At 41.4% G+C, this 17794-nt stretch overlaps 1 long non-coding RNA gene across 1 annotated transcript; it reads right to left on the bottom strand.

The window, feature by feature from the left end:
• Positions 1-4193: 4193 nt before the first annotated feature.
• Positions 4194-16910, bottom strand: LOC148164441 (uncharacterized). The gene is made up of 5 exons (XR_015768112.1): positions 16847-16910; positions 15722-15859; positions 13707-13796; positions 13372-13533; positions 4194-4498 (listed from the first exon to the last, which is right to left on the bottom strand). It is a non-coding gene; the product is annotated as an uncharacterized LOC148164441 (long non-coding RNA).
• Positions 16911-17794: the final 884 nt, after the last annotated feature.

Raw genomic sequence — 17794 nt, 5'->3', positions numbered from 1 at the left:
CGCCCGCACACCGTACACTGCCTCCTCCCGCAGAGATGTCGGCGGCAGCTACAGCACAAATTCTCTACACTGTGTTTGCTTCGCGTTCGTCCGCTAGCAATGAGACTCTCATGCCAAAGCGGGGCCGCAAGCCCGGCTTCACGAACGGAGCGGGGGGCCGTGTTCTGCCTTCTGCCGCCGCCTGAGTCTCACTCCGAAAATGGTCTGGGAACCGCTGGCAACGCACGGCCGCAGGCACACGGCAGAATGCTTTCACCCTGAACAACGGCTGTTCCGGCTGGAGCCAGGATGCTCTCCAGTGTGGTTCCTGCCAGTCAGGGGCTGGTTTGGGGGCCTGCACACGCACAGGGGGCAAAGGTCCTGGGCCCAGCAACAAGAGCCGAGCCAAGAGGCGTGTCTTCGGCCCCGGGCTCTAGCTCGCTCGGTTGGGCTTTAGGGAGGCCGTTCCCAGAGCTCTCAGCCACAGGACACAGTAGAGCGCGCCCTCTAACCCAGTGGCCGGCGGGAGCTTAAGGCACGGTATCTGCCCAGATTTCTGCCTTCGACGGTGGTGCCTGGAACTCAGGACTCCACACACCCGTGCCGGGGGAAGGCTAGCTTCGTGACCCTAGAGCTGATGCGAGCGGTGCCTCTGCGCGAAGCCGTTTCTCTCGCCCTGTGATTCAAGGGCATCGTTCCCTAGGCCCTCACGCAGACACACTGAAAGTGTTGCCACCTTCCGCAACCGAGATGCTGTCTACAGCACGGTCCCTCTCCACTGCTGTTAGCTAGTTTCGGTCACATTACACCCTGGCTTCTCCTTGCTAGTGCTTAGTTAGGTACCTAGGTACCTAGGTCGACAGGCAGGCCCACAGGGGATAGCAGTGCTAACCTCCTCACACAATAGAGGGGTCGAGACAGCAGCCTTCCTTACAGGCCTGTGTCTCGGTCAGAGTCACGTTTAGGTTCCATCGCTCATGCTTTCACACAAACACCCCACAGGTGAAGTGTGCGCTCAGGAAGGGCGTTCGTGGCGGAGGCTCGGGGCCTCTAGCCTTTGGTTCCTTGGCGTTAGGCGGATGGCACTTTGGACTAAAAGCACACAGGGACAGACGGCCTGGCCTCAGGAAAGAGCTGTTGCGTCCAGAGGCGCCTTGGACCCCTGCTTCTTTCTCCCTGGAATTCCGCTGGGACCCACTCCGCAGCTGGGCACACAAGCACGGTTGAACCGGTGGCCGCGCCCCGTGGAGAGGGGACGGGAGCTACAGCTGTGCTGCTTTCCAGGCTGCTTTCTTCCAAGTCAGGGTTGAGCGGCGAGAGTTCCCGAGCCACGGGGAGCAGTGTACAGGTACCTGGACCGGGTAGCAGGAGCAGAGCCGATAGGTGCCTTCCGCAACGGCCTGTTTCTCACCTGGCTTTGGCGCATGGAACCCGTTCCCAAGGCTCTCGTGCCCGGGCACCGTACGCTGCCTCCTCCCGCAGAGAGGTCGGCGACAGCTACAGCACGGATTCTCTACACTGTGTTTGCTTCGCGTTCGTCCGCTAGCAATGAGACTTGCATGCCCAAGTGGGGCCGGAGGCCCGGTTTCACGAACCAAGCGGGGGGCCGTGTTCTGCCTTCTGCCGCCCCCTGAGTCTCACTCCGAAAATGGTCTGGGACTAGCTGGCAGCGCACGGCCGCAGGCACAAGGCAGAATGTTTCCACCCTGAGCAACGGCTGTCCCGGCTGGAGCCAGGACGCTCTCCAGTGTGGTTCCTGACAGTCAGGGGCTGGTTTTGAGGCCTGCACTCGCACACGGGGCAACGGTCCTGGGCCCAGCAACAAGAGCCGAGCCAAGAGGCGTGTCTTCGGCCCCGGGCTCTTGCTCGCTCGGTTGGGCTTTAGGGAGGCCGTTCCCAGAGCTCTCAGCCCCAGTAACAATAGAGCGCGCCCTCTAAGGCAGTGACCGGCGGGAGCTTAAGGCACGGTATCTGCCCAGATTTCTGCCGTCGATGGAGGTGCCTGGAATTCAGGGCTTCACGCACCCGTGCCGGTGGAAGGCTAGCTTCGTGACCCTAGAGCTGATGCGAGCGGTGCCTCTCCGCGAAGCCGTTTCTCTCGCCCTGTGATTCAAGGGAATCTTTTCCTAGGCCCTCACGCAGACACACTGAAAGTGTTGCCACCCTCCGCAACCGTGATGCTGTCTACAGCACGTTCCTTCTCCACTGCTGTTAGCTAGGGTTCGGTCACTCTACAGCCTGGCTTCTCCGTGCTAGGGCTTAGGTACCTGGGTCTCCAGGCAGGCCCACAGGGGATAGCAGTGCTAACCTCCTCACACAAGAGAGGGGTCGAGACAGCAGCCTTCCTTACAGGCCTGTTTGTCGGTCAGAGTCACGTTTAAGTTCTATCGCTCATGCTTTCACACAAACACCCCACAGGTGAAGTGTGCGCTCAGGAAGGGCGTTCGTGGCGAAGGCTCGGGGCCTCTAACGTTTGGTTCCTTGGCGTTAGGCCGATGGCAGTTCGGACTAAACGCACACAGGGCCAGACGGCCTGGCCTCAGGAAAGAGGTGTTGCGTCCAGACGCGCCTTGGACCCCTGCTTCTAATTTAAGTGCCACATTAAAATACTAGAGCAATTCTGAGGAGAAACTAAGAGTAATCAAGGAAAGCTTTTGTGCCTTCCTAAATGAGAGAACTTCCTGTGCTTAGAACTACTTGCGTGTAAGGCCTTGCTGGCATTAGGGCATCTAGAGTCTGAGAGTGGAAGCCAAAGCGGAAATGGCTGACAGAGTCTGGAGAATCAGGAGGAGCAGGTGAAATCTGGACTCTTAAATTTATAAACTATGTTTAAGAACTGACTGGAAAAACAGTTCATAATCTTGGCAGAAAAGAAAATGGTACATTATGTAATTTTATCTGGGCTAGGGACAAAGAGGATCTAACATTTACTTTCACAGAGCACTCGTGAAGTTGTTTTGAACAGTAGTGACTATTGCAAAGAATCTAAGGGATGAAATTTGGGGAAACTTGCCACAAGCTGCCAGGGAAAAGAGTGAAAAGACTCTACTCACACAAAATGGCCCCCATAAAACCAGGTCGGGGGTTTCTGTTTGGGGAGGGGCATGGTTACACGACAATGCTATCTCTTTGGCTGTGTAGGAATTTTTGACCTGAGCTGTGAATTTAGTTCAAAGCCAAAAACTGAAGGGCCGGGATAACCCCCTCTATTTCCCTCCATTCAGAGGAAGACCCGATAAAAAACTTGAGGGGTTTTGTGTCTAGGATAAGAACTTCCACCCTTCACCATTTGAGTTTGCCTTTCAAGAGTCATTATGAAATGGGGCCATTTACATCAAAATCATAGTTCTGATTCTGGTTCTTCCTTTCAGCAAAATGAGGTAGCTTTACATTTAGAGGACTGTGGTAACACATGTAGCATTTGGTGTTTAGGTTTAGATTAATACAGGCTAATGCAATCTTGTAGTTCCAATAAAAGGGTTTTAACCCACTAATATAATAGCCTACATAAGTAACAAACATCAGAAATATAACTAGCGATTTTTGAGTTTAAAAAGTTATTTTAGGGAGGGAGGGGGCTGAGGGAGAGGGACAGGGAATCCAGGCAGACTCCGAGCTCAGCCCGGAGCCCGACCTGGGACTTGATCCCATGACCTGAGCCACCCGAGCTGAAACCAAGAGTCGGATGTTCAACCACCTGCACAACTCCGGTGCCCCAGCAATTTCTTTTTTAAGCTATATTTTACAAATCATTTATTGCTTCAAAAAGAGAATGGACACCAAAATGCTTTGCATTTAAAAACTTAACTAATTTGAGTCACTTTTATTTATTATTTTCCAAGTTTTGGCACCCAAACTTGGCAAACATCATGGAGATCTGTACAAACATGCATATACATATATACACTCACATATTTAAGTTTAAAGCCTCAGTTCCTCAAACCTTGTACTCAGGCTCCTGTTAAAAAGAGGGAAAGGGGTGAGAAGAATCAGGGAAAACATGAAAAAAATCCCAGTTGATAACTTCCTTATTGTTACGAATTAAAGCTGGCATTTTAAAGTAAAATCCATCACCTTACTAAAACTTCCACTAAGCTACAGCCTCGGATATTAAATAAACAGCCCCATACACACTTCAATGTGGTTTAATGACAAGATGGCTGAGGATCTGTTTTGTTATTTCAGGTAAAAGTTAATATTTCAGTGGTTAAAATTTCAGGTGTTAAAAACTAACTACAAGCAAGGTCATCATTATACTCTGAAGCTGAATTCTTCTACAGCCGCTTGTCTTTAAATTACTATGCAAATCCAAGACAGTAACATTCAGGCTTTATAATTAAAATACTAATGTTTGGTGACTAAAGAGTAAACATGATTAGTTTACTCTAGGTCGTTTGATTTTATTTTTCTCTGTAGGAGCTTTCCTCTTCTGTGATAATCCAGGCCCAGGTTCCTTATTATTCGGAAGAAATGAAATCGCTTCTGGCAGACAGTAATTTTCTACTTGAGGAGGGGATTCCTATAAAAGGGAAAAACACTGTTCATTTTTCCTTGACTGTGCTTTTGAACCAGAAAAAACTTGAGATTTGTCTTTTAAGGTATGCTACTTAGCACTTATCACATTTAGGGAACAGAACCTGTGTGACAAAATCTCACCTTTTATCAGAAAAATAGATTTATAGCTCAGGTGGAATGGGGCCAGCTCAGATCTTGATAATGGTTTCATTTGTAAAAAGGTATGGTTAAGAAGTGACACCTTATACTTAGTGTCGATTTTTAAAAATATTTAAACATGTGAGGTAGGTGTTTTTTTATTTTACAGATAAGATAAAAAAAGGTTAAATAACATATAACTAGCAGGAGTTAAAGCCAAAATTCATACATTGCCTCTAAAACCCTTAAAATTCTCTTCCTCACAACCATATTCCAACCCAAAACGACCTTTCCCTCATTAAAAGTGTGATAAAAATTTTCTAGCAAGATGGCAGACTGGAAAACATGAAAATGCATCACCATAAAATACTGAGTAAGTGCCTTTTGATTCAACTCTTCCCTGGATGACAACTTCCGACCCAAATATGTTAAAAGCAACTACCCCAAGACACTGGAGAGGAAATGAGATCAGGCAAATACCAAAGGGGTTGACACTGGGTAGGGAGTGAATTTCTCTTCATTTTTGTTTTTGTTGTAAGGAGAAGTCGGTATTATGAGGGCCAAGTCACAACAGAAAACATGTAGTAATGGCCTGAAACCACAGCCACTGGAAAATGAGGTGGGAAATCCCAGGAGGGAGCAGGGGAAGCCTCACACTCGGGTATGAAATCTGCCCAAATCTTTGCCCTCTCACCATGGATGCGCAGAGGCGGCTCAAGTAAGGCTAAAGCTTTGATCCCGCACTCACTGCAAGAGGTGCCTGGTAAGCAAACAGAATGGCATTCCCTAAGGAACGTAACAGAATCTAGTTTTTACAACTTAGACGCATGCAAATTACTCCACATCTGAAGAACATGACCCATTCTCAAGAAAAAACAATCAGAATCCAAAAACCCAATAAAGATCTAAAACTTATATGTATTGAAAATTACAAAATGTTCATGAAGGAAATCAAAGACGACTTAAATATGCTGTATTCATGGACTGAAAGACTGAACATAGTGAAGATGTCAATTCACTTAAATTGATCTGTAGGTTTAATGTGATTCCTATCAAAATCGTAGCAAGATGTTTTCATAGGCATATAGATAAGCTTATTTAAAAACTTAAAAGGTATAGGCCCTAGAAAAGCTAAAAGGATCTTGAAAAAGAAGAGTAAAGAGGAATCGCTACCTAATATCAGATATAAGAAGAAAGATGCTATTGCAGAGGGAAAGACCTAGATCAATAGACCCCCAACATATGCCAAACTGAATTTTGACCAAGGTGTAAAAGCAACTAAGTGGAGGACAGTTCTTTTACGGTGGAGCAATTGGACATTCTGAGTGACCTAAACTTCACACCTTCTGTGAAAACCTCACACCTCATGACATTTATGAAGCACACCAAAGGCATTCACTCTTGACTAGCCATTATGGAACTGCAAATTAAAACCACAATGAGAGATTACTACATACCAACTGAAATGGCTAAAAAAAAGTGACAAATGCCAATAAGGATACAGAAAAACGATCACTTATAACAGTGGTAGGAATGTAAAATATGACCACTCTGGAAACACACTTAGGAATTTATCCCAATGCAATGAAATCTTATTTCCACATAAAATATGTGCAAAAAAATGTTCATAGCAGCTTTAGTCATAATAGCCCCAAAGTAGAAACAACCCAGATGTCCTTCAATAGGCTAATGGTTAAGCTGTAGATCTCAAATGTTCAATAAAAAGTAATAAAATCACTGATACAAGCAACACCTGAATGATTCCGAAGGGAATCTTGCTAAAAAAAAAAAGCCGGGGCGCCTGGGTGGCTCAGTCGTTAAGTGTCTGCCTCCGGCTCAGGTCATGATCCTGGAGTCCCGGGATCGAATCCCACATCAGGCTCCCTGCTCAACGGGAGGCCTGCTTCTCTCTCTCCCACTCCCCCTGCTTGTGTTCCTGCTCTCTCTCTGTCAAATAAATAGATGAAATCTTAAAAAAAAAAAAAAGCCAATCCGAAAAGATTACACACTATATTGATTCCATTTAAGATTTAAAGACACTGACAACAGATTAGTGGTTGACAGGTGTAAGAGACCGCTGGGAGAAGAGAATGAAGGGAAGGAGGTGGGTGTAGTTAAAAAAAAAAAGGCAAAATGAATGATTGCTGTAGCGATAGATTGTTCTGTATCTTGACTGTGGTGGCAGACACATGAAGCAGAAGTGGGGAAATTGGGGGCGCCTGGGTGGCTCAGTTGGTTAGGCGACTGCCTTCGGCTCAGGTCATGATCCCAGAGTCCTGGGATCGAGTCCCACATCGGGCTTCCTGCTCAGCAGGGAGTCTGCTTCTCCCTCTGACCCTCTTCCCCCTCGTGCTCTCTCTCATTCTCTCTCTCTCAAATAAATAAAATCTTAAAAAAAAGTGGGGAAATCGGAATAAGTTTGGATTGCATCAGGTCAATATCCTGGCTGTAATACTGTCTTATATTGTTGCAAGATATCATCCCCTGGGGGAAACTATTATTTCTTACAATTGCATGTAAAGCTACCGATTACCTCAAAATAAAAGCAGTCTTGCTCATGACCCCGATGTTGGAAATAGTAGACAATGATACCAAAGCAGCTCTTATCCTTGAAATGAGTGAAATGAAAAAGTAGAAAAATAGAAACCATAAAAAAGAGCTGATTCTAGATATAAAAAAATTTAATATCTAAATAAGAAAATCTCCTGTAAGAGCCTTTAGAATGAAAATAACAGGAAAAAAATCAGTGAAGTAATAAATAGGAATTAGTCAATCAGAAAACACAGAAAGTAAATATGGCCTGAAGGACCTGAGGGAGGGACCTGTGGGACAATATCAAAAGGTACGAGTGATTAAATTCCCATATAGACAGGAAAGAATGGAGAAGTAATTGTCAAAATTTCTCAAGTTTGGTGAAAGAGAGAAATTTACAGATTGAAGAAGCTCTGCAGAAAAAGCAGGATTAATATAAAGAAACTACACCTGGAAGTATCATAAATGGTGAAAATCAAAGATGAAACAGCCAGAAGAAAAAATGAGACACTGCACTGCATACAGGAGAAGAAATCAAATTACCACTGACTTCTCAGAAATAACGGAGGCCAGCAGAAAGTGGAGTCGTTAGTAAAAAACACTATCAACCCTAAATCCTATGCCCTACAAAAAGATCCTTCAGGCATAATGGTAAAATAGACACTCTCAAATAAAAGAAAACTAGAATTGGTCCCATCAGACTTATACTACAAATCAAAGTTTTGGGCTGAAGGAAAACTGATACCAGATAGGATAAATATAAGACTGTATTTTTCCTTTTAATTTCCTCAAAATACATAGGACCATTTAAGCAAGTTTTGCTTTATGGCAGAACACTGTTCTGTGGAGCTGTAAGAGACAAGGGAAAATATACAAGTCTACAGAAAGTTTGCTGGCCCCTGCTTTACGTTGAAGGACCGGACACTAAATATTTCAGGCTGTGTGGGAGAGATGGTCTCTGTTGCAATTACTCAGCCCAGTGTTGCACTGCAAAAGCAGAAGAGAGAACATGTAAATGAGTGAATGGAGCTGTGTTCCAGTAAAACTTTGTAACACAGGCAGTGGAGAGGGTTTGGCCTGTGGGCTACAGTTTATTGGCCCCTGGTTTAAAGGATAGGGGAAGTAAAGGAACCTATATGAGTGTAAGATTTCTACATTCCATGTGAAGTGGCACAATATCATTTTAGCTAGACTATAAAAAGTTAAGTATATTATAATCCATAGAGCAAAACACACCCTGCCTCCAACAAAAAAGGCAAGAAAGAAAGAACACAGGAACAAAGACAAATTGAAAACTGCAAAAAAAAAAAAAAAACCCTAAATCCAATCATATCAATAATTACACGATGGACTAAACAGTCTAAAGAATAAAAAAAACCCAACGATACCCTTTTTAAAAGAAAGCCATTTCAAATATAAAGGAAAATTCCATTTACAATTGCATCAAGAATAAAATAGGGACAAATTTAATCAAGGAGATAAAAGACTTGTACATTGAAAACTAGACAACATTGGGGCGCCTCGGTGGCTCAGTCTTAAGCGTCTACCTTCGGCTCAGGTCCTGGGATTGAGCCTTGCATTGGGCTGCCTGCTCGGCGGGAAGCCTGCTTCTCCCTCTCCCACTCCCCCTGCTTGTGTTCCTGTTCTTGCTATTTCTCTCTCTGTCAAATAAATAAAATCTTAAAAAAAAGAAAACTAGGCAACACTGATGAAATAGAAGATGACACAAATAAATGGAAAGATATTCCATGCTCATGGACTGGAAAAATTAACACTATTAAAATGTCCACACTACCCAAAGCAACCCACAGATTCAATGCAATCCCTATCAAAATTTCAATGGCATTTTTTCTAGAAATAGAACTAACAATCCTAAAGTTTGTATGGAATCACAAAGACTCCAAATAGCCAAAGCAATCTTTTTTTTTTTTTTAAGAGTTATTTATTTTTTGACAGAGAGACACAGCGAGAGAGGGAACACAAGCAGAGGGAGCGGGAAAGGGAGAAGCAGGCTTCCCGTGGAGCAGGGAGCCTGATGCGGGGCTCGATCCCAGGACCCTGGGATCATGACCTGAGCCGAAGGCAGACGCTTAATGACTGAGCCACTCAGGCGCCCCTAGCCAAAGCAATCTTGAGAAAGGAGAACAAAGCTGGAGGCATCATGCTCCCTGATTTTAAACTGTATTACAAAACTATGGTAACCAAACAGTATGGTACTACCACATACACAGACACACAGATCAAGAGAACAGAACAGAAAACCCTGAAATAAACCCAGGCATACTCGATCAATTACAAAGGAGCCAAGAACATACAAAAGGAAAAGGACAGTTTCTTCAATAAATGGTGTTGGAAAAACTAGACAGCTACATGCAAAAGACTGAAACAGGACCACTATCTTATACCATACACAAAAATAAACTCAAAATGGATTAAAGATTCGGATGAAAGACATGAAACTATAAAACTAAAAGAAAATATACGTCATGAGCTCTCTGACATTGGTCTTGGTAAAAATTTTTTGGATTTCACACCAAAATGAAAAGAAACACAAGCAAAAATTAACATGTGGGGAGACATCAAATTAAAAAGCTCATGCATAGTAAAGGACACCATCAGCAAAAGGAAAGGCAACCTAAGAAAGGGAGAAAATATTTGCAAATCATCTATCGGATAGGGGTTAATATCCCAAACCATGTGATTAAAAAATGGGCAGAGATCTGAATAGACATTTCCCCAAAGACACAGATGGTCAACAGGTATACGAAAAGGTGCTCAACGTCACTAATCATCAAAGAAACGCAAATCAAAATCATAACAAGATATTACCTAACACATGTTGGAATAGCTGTTATCAAAAAGACAAGTGTTGATGAGGATATGGAGAAACGAGAACTCTTGTGTACTTCTGGTGGGAATGTAAACTGATGCAGCCATTATTTTTTTTTCCTCAAAAAATTAAAAATATAACTACCTTAAGAGTACACTTAGTTCGATGAGCACTGAGCAATTGTTGAATCATTATATTGCACACCTGAAACTAATAACACTGTGTTAAATACAATCTTAAAAAAAAGGAACTACCTTATGATTCAACAGTTCCAACCTCTATGTATTTATCCAAAAGAAATAAAAACATTAATTCAAAAAGATATCTGCTCTCCTATGTTCACTGCAGCATTATTTACCATAGCTAAGATATGAAAACCTGAGTGTCCACTGACAGATGGATAAAGAAAATTCACACACACACACACAATGGATTAATCAGCCATAAAAAAATATTTCAGCCAAGGAAACCCTGCCAACTGCAGCAACATGGATGGACCTTGATGGCATGATGCAAAGTGAAATAAGTCAGAAAAAGACAAATACTAGATGATTTCACTTACAAGTGGAACCTAATATAAAAAACGGGTGCCTGGGTGGCTCAGTCAGTTAAGCATCTGCCTTCGGCTCAGGTCATGATCCCAGGATCCTGGGATTGACTGCCGCATCGGGCTCCCTGCTCAGTAAGGAGCCTGCTTCTCCCTCTTGCACTCCCCCTGCTCGTGTGCTCTCTGTCAAATAAATAAATAAAATCTTAAAAAAATAAAAAAATAAAAAAAAACCCAAATGAGATAGATACAAAGAACTGACTGGGGGTTGCTAGATGCAGGGTGTGAGGGCTGGGGGAAATGGGTAAGGGTGAACAAGAGGTACAAACTTACAGTTATAAAATAAGCCCTGAGGATGTAATATACAACATGGTGACTGTAGTTGTTAATATTGTATGGTATATTTGAAAGTTGGAAGAGACTCAATCTTGGGAGTTCTTATCATAAGAAAGAAAATCTCATTATGTATGGTGATAATTTTGCATATATAGTCATGAATACATACAACTCTTATGCTGAACATCTGAAATTAATGTCATATGTCATTGTATCTCAAAAAAAAAAAAAGGTGGCCAGATTCTTCCTTCAGGCAGACTGGAAGATTCCTCTTTGGAGCAATTGAAACAATTCAAGAAGTATATGCAAGTATGAACCCAGACGACAGTCCCCAACAATTAGACCACAAAGACTATTGCATCCGGATCAAAACTGCCAAGACCCAACTGTGTGCTCAGTACTTCCAATCAGCTTAGACAAAGACCCAAACAAAGAGGAAAATGCAGTTTAGTGGATAGAGAATATACCGAAATAAGTTAAAAAAAAATCAATAAATCCTCTGAGATCCAGTAGAAGGTATTACATCTATGAAGCAAAAAAGATATTAAAAAATTAAAATGTAAATTCAAAAAACTTTTAAAAAGGTCCTGATTATTAAAAACATGATCGCAAAATGAAGAGCTGATAAAAGGAGAAGACTGAACTGAGGGAACCTCTCAAAAAGTGAAGATTATAAAAATAGTGGTGAAATAAGAAGATCCAATATACAAGTAGCAGAAGTACTAGAGAGAACAGAAAGTGGAGGGAAAAAAAATCATCATTGAAATAATTCAAGATTTCCCAGAACTGAAAGACACAAGTTACCAAACCAGAAGAGGCCTACCATGTGCAGTATAATAAAAAGAGACCCTCATGATAGCCTATCATTTTGAAATTTCAGAAAACTAGGGACAAAAAGAGCTTCCTACTAGATTAGTTACATATAACAGATTATGAATCAAAATGGCTTTAACTACTCAACAGCAACACTAGAAGCAAGGAGATAAGCAATCAAAAGTCTAAGGAGAAAATAGGTTCCAACCTAGAATTTGATGCCCATCTAAACGATAAAAGAAATGCAATCACAGAAAAAAAGAATTTTCACACAAAGAAAATCTCAGTTTATCTCCCATGTGCTTTCTCAAGAAGTTACTATAAGAACACCTTCAACCAGATGAGAGCAGATCAGGATGACATGGGATATAGAAACAGGAGATCCAACAGAGAAGAGAAAGGATGATGAATGGAGATCCTGGGATGACACCAGTTTGTAGAAGTAGACGGTGACCATCCAGATTGGAACAGTATGGCTAAGGACATGTTGAAGGCTTTCATCACCAAGATCCCTGCAGCCACTGCACCCAGCTTTTTAATTAATGCTCCCCCCCGCCCCCCCCTCAGCATTTAACCTGAGGTCAGAACACTGGGGTGGGCCTATCTCAAGAGCCTTACTTGTGCTTGGCTTATCTTGACCATGAACTTGAACATGAAGTCACTACTCTCCCTTCCCTAGTCTACTGCTTTGCCCCCACAGAAGTATTCTGTTTTCTCTACTTCTGAGAGCTAGGTAGGAAATAATGAGCTCAGATGTAGAAATACAGAGCAGCCCACTCCCCCCACTGCATTCCTCCAGAAATCTAGTGTCTGACACACAATACAACCCTGAGAAAAGCAGGGAACAAAAAAACTTGAGTTTTTAAAAAAAGTGATTTAGGTGTTTCTAGGAGTTAGTATTGGCTTACCAATTCCAATCAGTACATCCCACCGCTTTATGACAAAGGTTTTATTGTTTATGTTTTAGCCATTCTTTCTATATATCCTGAGCAACTCCCAAACACAAACAGTAAAAATTACACAGCAGGCTAAGTTTTGGCTTCCCCTTATTTCTATACCATTATGTTTGAAATCCTTTGGAGTGAGACATTTATTATCATGTATCCTACCTTGCTGATTCCTGATGGCATTTTAGGTGTTCTGGCATCAGAAAGATTTTTCTTTGCTCATTCAAATCAAAACTTAGGCTATTTGTGAACAGCAATATTCCAACATTATAGAGGGCACTTTTAAAACTTTTAGAGGTACTTAGATTTTTTTTAATTTTTTTTTAAGATTTTATTTATTTGAGAGAGAGAAGGAGATAAAGAGAGAGAGAGCATGAGACGGGGGAGGGTCAGAGGGAGAAGCAGACTCCCTGCTGAGCAGGGAGCCCGATGTGGGACTCGATCCCGGGACTCCAGGATCATGACCTGAGCCGAAGGCAGTCACTTAACCATCTGAGCCACCCAGGCGCCCAGAGGTACTTAGATTTTTATACCTGCTTCATTTAACTCCAAGCTAAATGTTTACATATGTACTCATTATTATAGAAAGTAGAATGAAACTGAATGAAATGAAAGCGAACTGGAGCCAAACATGCTATTAATAAACAAGCCAAGGGTTTTGCTGTGTGGTCACATCCCTATATATATAAGCCTATCTCTGGTGATGAGGAGATCAAGGACAAAATCTTACAAACCTGCATCAGATAATCAGCAATGTACTCTGTTTTCAAGCAGTACACATTTTGGGTGGCAGCTTCTGCTATATTAACCCCTGAGTCATCTGGTTTCAGTTTATTGAAGTCAGAAAAGAGATGTGTGGCTTCTTTAAATAAAGGTACAGAATGACCAGGTAGTACCTAAAGAAAAAATAAGAAATAAGAAGCTATCAGTTTCCCAGAGTAGTTCAACTGTATCATCTGTACTTAAGGATTGTCATCTCACCAAGTACCGAAAATTAAGAACTGATCATAGCAACCTTGTTTGAAAAATAATTTGTGTAAAAAATTCTGTAAATTGACTGAATACAAACCTTTGCTCCTCCTGACTGAAGAAGGCGTTTGAATCCTGCTTCTCGGGATTGGTCAACATATAAGATAACTTTCCACCCACTAAATGCCCCCTACAAATGAAAATATAATCAGTGTTGAAATTATTTGGGAAATAAATGCAAATAATACATTATTTTATCTGTAAATTTAGTTTTATGTCAACAAATAATCTTATAACCTTTACCAAGTGCCACAGTGGTAATTGTCTCTGGTCAGAATATTCTGAAAACACACAACCATGGTGTTTGGCACACAGTAGGTCATCAATAAATACTTGAAGAATGAAGGAAAATGTTTTAATGAATAACATGAAAACAAAGCAACTTGACTTTTGTTTAGCCTTTTCTTGTATTTTTTCTTATAATTAATCCAGGGTAGAACTTAATGCACAACTTCTCAAATTAGATGAAGCCCTCCTTATATTTCTCTTGAAAATGTTTGTGAATTAGAAATATAAAACATTTCACTAGGGAATAACAACAAAAGCCAGTGGAATTACTCTAAAAGAAGGGAATTAAGGCTAACAAGGGCTTGGACACAGGAGAGAACTCAGAATACATCGCACAAGATTATTTAAAACTTGGGTTTCTAACCTTTATGTGAGCCATGGACCCCTTTGACAGTCCAGTGAAACCTATGGATCCGTTCTCTAAATAATTCTTTTAAAGAAACAGCTTTATTGAAATGTAATTTCTGTGCTATATTAATAATGTTTTAAAATACTGGTTTTAACATAAAGTGTAAAGGATTACAAAAAAACCCATTTTATTAAAAATAAAATATTTACAAATTTGTGACAGATGTGCTTCTATATTAATGAATTAAATAAATAGTGGTGGCTGGATAGATTATTATAATTTTGAAGTATAAAGACAGATGGTAGCTACACTTGTGGTGAGCATAATGAATTGTTGTCAAATCTGTTACATACCTGAAACTAATGTAACACTGTGCATCAACTATATTTCAATGAAAAAAAATTGAACATAAGCAGTATCTCAAGATACTTGGAATTATAATGCAAAGCAAAGATATCTTATTTCTGTTGGGGTAAAATCACAAGTACTATTAATAGTGCTGTGATTTTTACCTAGACTTCTATAATAAAAGGAAATGTTTTCAATTGGAGGTTAGTAAAAATAAGGATGTATTCCCTGCCCCATCCAAAGTGTATAAACAGCCTTCCTGAATGTGATCTACAACTCCTTTGGGAGAGTCTGTGGATCCCATGTTAAGAACCCTTGAAGGTAGATGCTGAAGAGTCTTTGGAAGAAATACAGTATGGGTCACATTTTACACATATATTTAAATTATTTTTATGTCTTTTTACTTTTAAAAAAAAAAGACTTATGGGAGTGCCTGGGTGGCTCAGTCGTTAGGCATCTGCCTTCGGCTCAGCTCATGATCTCAGTGTCCTGGGATCGAGCCCCGCATTGGGCTCCCTGCTCAGCGGGGAGTCTGCTTCTCCCTCCCACTCCCCCTGCTTGTGTTCCCTCTCTGGCTGTGTCTCTCTCTGTCAAATAAACAAAATCTTAAAAAAATAATAATAATAAAAGATTTATGTATTTAAGAGACAGTATGTGCACTAGTGTGCACATGCACAGTGGGGAGAGAGGCAGAGGAAGAGGGAGAGAATCTCCAGCAAACTCCAGGCTGAGCGAGGAGTCCGATGGCAGGGCTTGATCTCATCACCCTAAGATCATGACCTGAGTTAAAATCAAGAATTGGATGCCTAACTGCCTGAGCCACCCAGGCACCCCATTTACACATATATTTTTAATAGAGCCATCAACATTATATATATCTTCCTTGTAATCATAATTAAAATTAGGAATTAACATTAAGCCCAATTTAGAATGCCCAAACTAAGTATATCAACAAAGCATAAAAGACAAGTAGAATTATTATTTTGTTAATAAGCATATTCTCTTAAAATTAAAATCTGTAATAGTCATGACACTGAATGCCGTTCATATCACCATATATATGTTAATACCTCAACGATGCCTGATTCTTGTCTTTGCTGGAGTTTTTTCCTCCATCTCATTGCTGCAAGTGCTAGTCTTCGTTGCTGAACATTGATTCCAGTCAAAACATCGAGTATGGAACTACTTCCCCATTCATAGTCTTCTTCCTAGACAATTAGTAGAATAAACTTTGGATCTGGTCCTACAATATGTCCTCAAGGAGTCCACGATCATTTAAGAGTTAAAAGCTATACATTCAGTTGTTATAAATACAGAGCACTAAATAAGCATCAGTTTATGAACATAGAGGAAAGAAATGTACATTAATTTGGCTTCATAGGAGGGTCAAGTATATCTGGCTTTTAATTAGAAATCAGAAAAATACTGCATACGTTTCTAAGAAATACAGGTAACTACACCTTAGTAATTGGTAATATATAGATTATTGGGCTTCATCCATTTTAAGATGAACTTCACAGAAGGACATGTTCTCAGTGGAGGTATGTGTTAACACCTTGATTACCTGTCCAAAGAAATCATATCCCTAAGGGATCTTGATTGAAAACTTCAAAAACTACATGATAGATATTACTGTGATGGTTAGTTAGGGACCAAAATATTTCAGACAATATTTAAAAAAAAAATGTTCTTTTTTAAAAAGATTTTGTCAGAGGGAGAGCGAGCTGAGTGTGAGCATGAGCAGGGGGGAGGGGCTGAGGGAGAAGCACGCTCCCCACCGAACAAGGAGCCAATGCGGGACTTGATCCCGGTACCCTGCGATCATGACCTGAACCAAAGGCAGATGCTTAACTGACTGAGCCACCCACACGTCTCCAAACAATTTAATATTTAATGGGCTGGCAGTAAGGATAAAAAGTTTACAATGAAGTAATCCTGAAGTTTTCTAATGTTATTCCAAAGAGGGGGAAAAAAAAGCCCAGATTAAAATTAAATAAAACTCATATAACTGAGAATCTGGGTCTGTGATCTCTAAATTTTTTTGCTCTGTTAATCTGGACCTTGTAAAATTGGTATAATCTAATTGGTCATATTTGGTTATTTCAATTATATGAATGGTTAGTGTAGATACTAGAATCAATTAGGACAATTACTTTTAACGAAAAATGATTCTTCATGTTAGTTTGAATACATACCAGCACGAAGTGTCCAGCAGTCCGGCATGCTTCCACGTAGGAGCGATGAAGCACCCATTTCCCAGCTGCCACTGAGGCTAAATACTTCTCGTTTCGAAGTGGATGTCCCACAACAATGTGTGTACAATTGGGATCAAAGCACTGTTTCTCTATTACTAATCCACCTAAAGTAGAGAAAAATTGATACGTGATTGGAATTCTTAACTTCTTCCTAGGAAAGACATGTCAACTCTGCATAGAAATTATTTATAAATAAAATGCACCAAATAAACTGAAAAACCTTGACTGACAATTATTTTACTTCACATACATTTTTTAAAATATTTTTTTACTAACATAATAAAATAAAATAAGAAATATGTATTTTTTAAAGATGATTTGACAGCGAGCACAAGCAGGGGGAGCGGCAGGCAGAGGGAGAGGGAGAAGCAGGACCCTGGGATCATGACCTGGGCCAAAGTCAGCCACTTAACCCCTATAATATTTTTACTTTATTTTTATTAAATATTTTATTTGTCAGAGGTAGGTAGAGACAGAGAGCACAAGCGCGGGGGGGGCGGCAGCAGAGGGAGAAGCAGACTCCCCGCTGAGCAGGGAGCCCGATGCAGGACTCGATCCCAGGCCCCTGGGATCATTATGTGAGCCAAAGGCAGATGCCCAACCAACTGAGCCACCCAGGCATGCCCCCCATAATTTTTTTTTAAAGATTTTAATTATTTATTTGAGAGAGAGAGAGAAACAGCATGAGAGGGGAGAAGGTCAGGGGGAGAAGCAGGCTCCCTGCTGAGCTGGGAGCCTGATGTGGGACTTGATCCCAGGACCCCGGGATCATGACCTGAGCCGAAGGCAGACGCTTAACCAGCTGAGCCACCCAGGTGCCCCCCCCCCATATTTTTAATGAAAATTTAAAATAGAAAAATAGTAAAATGAAATCCAACATACTGATTC

The sequence above is a fragment of the Eumetopias jubatus genome, unplaced genomic scaffold (assembly GCF_037043125.1).
Source record: "Eumetopias jubatus isolate StellerSeaLion01/CBP00866 unplaced genomic scaffold, mEumJub1_p1.0 scaffold_4, whole genome shotgun sequence".
NCBI classification, from domain to species: domain Eukaryota; kingdom Metazoa; phylum Chordata; class Mammalia; order Carnivora; family Otariidae; genus Eumetopias; species Eumetopias jubatus.
The sequence above is the reverse complement of the archived record's forward strand: the minus strand, read 5'-3'. Positions and strand labels throughout refer to the sequence as shown.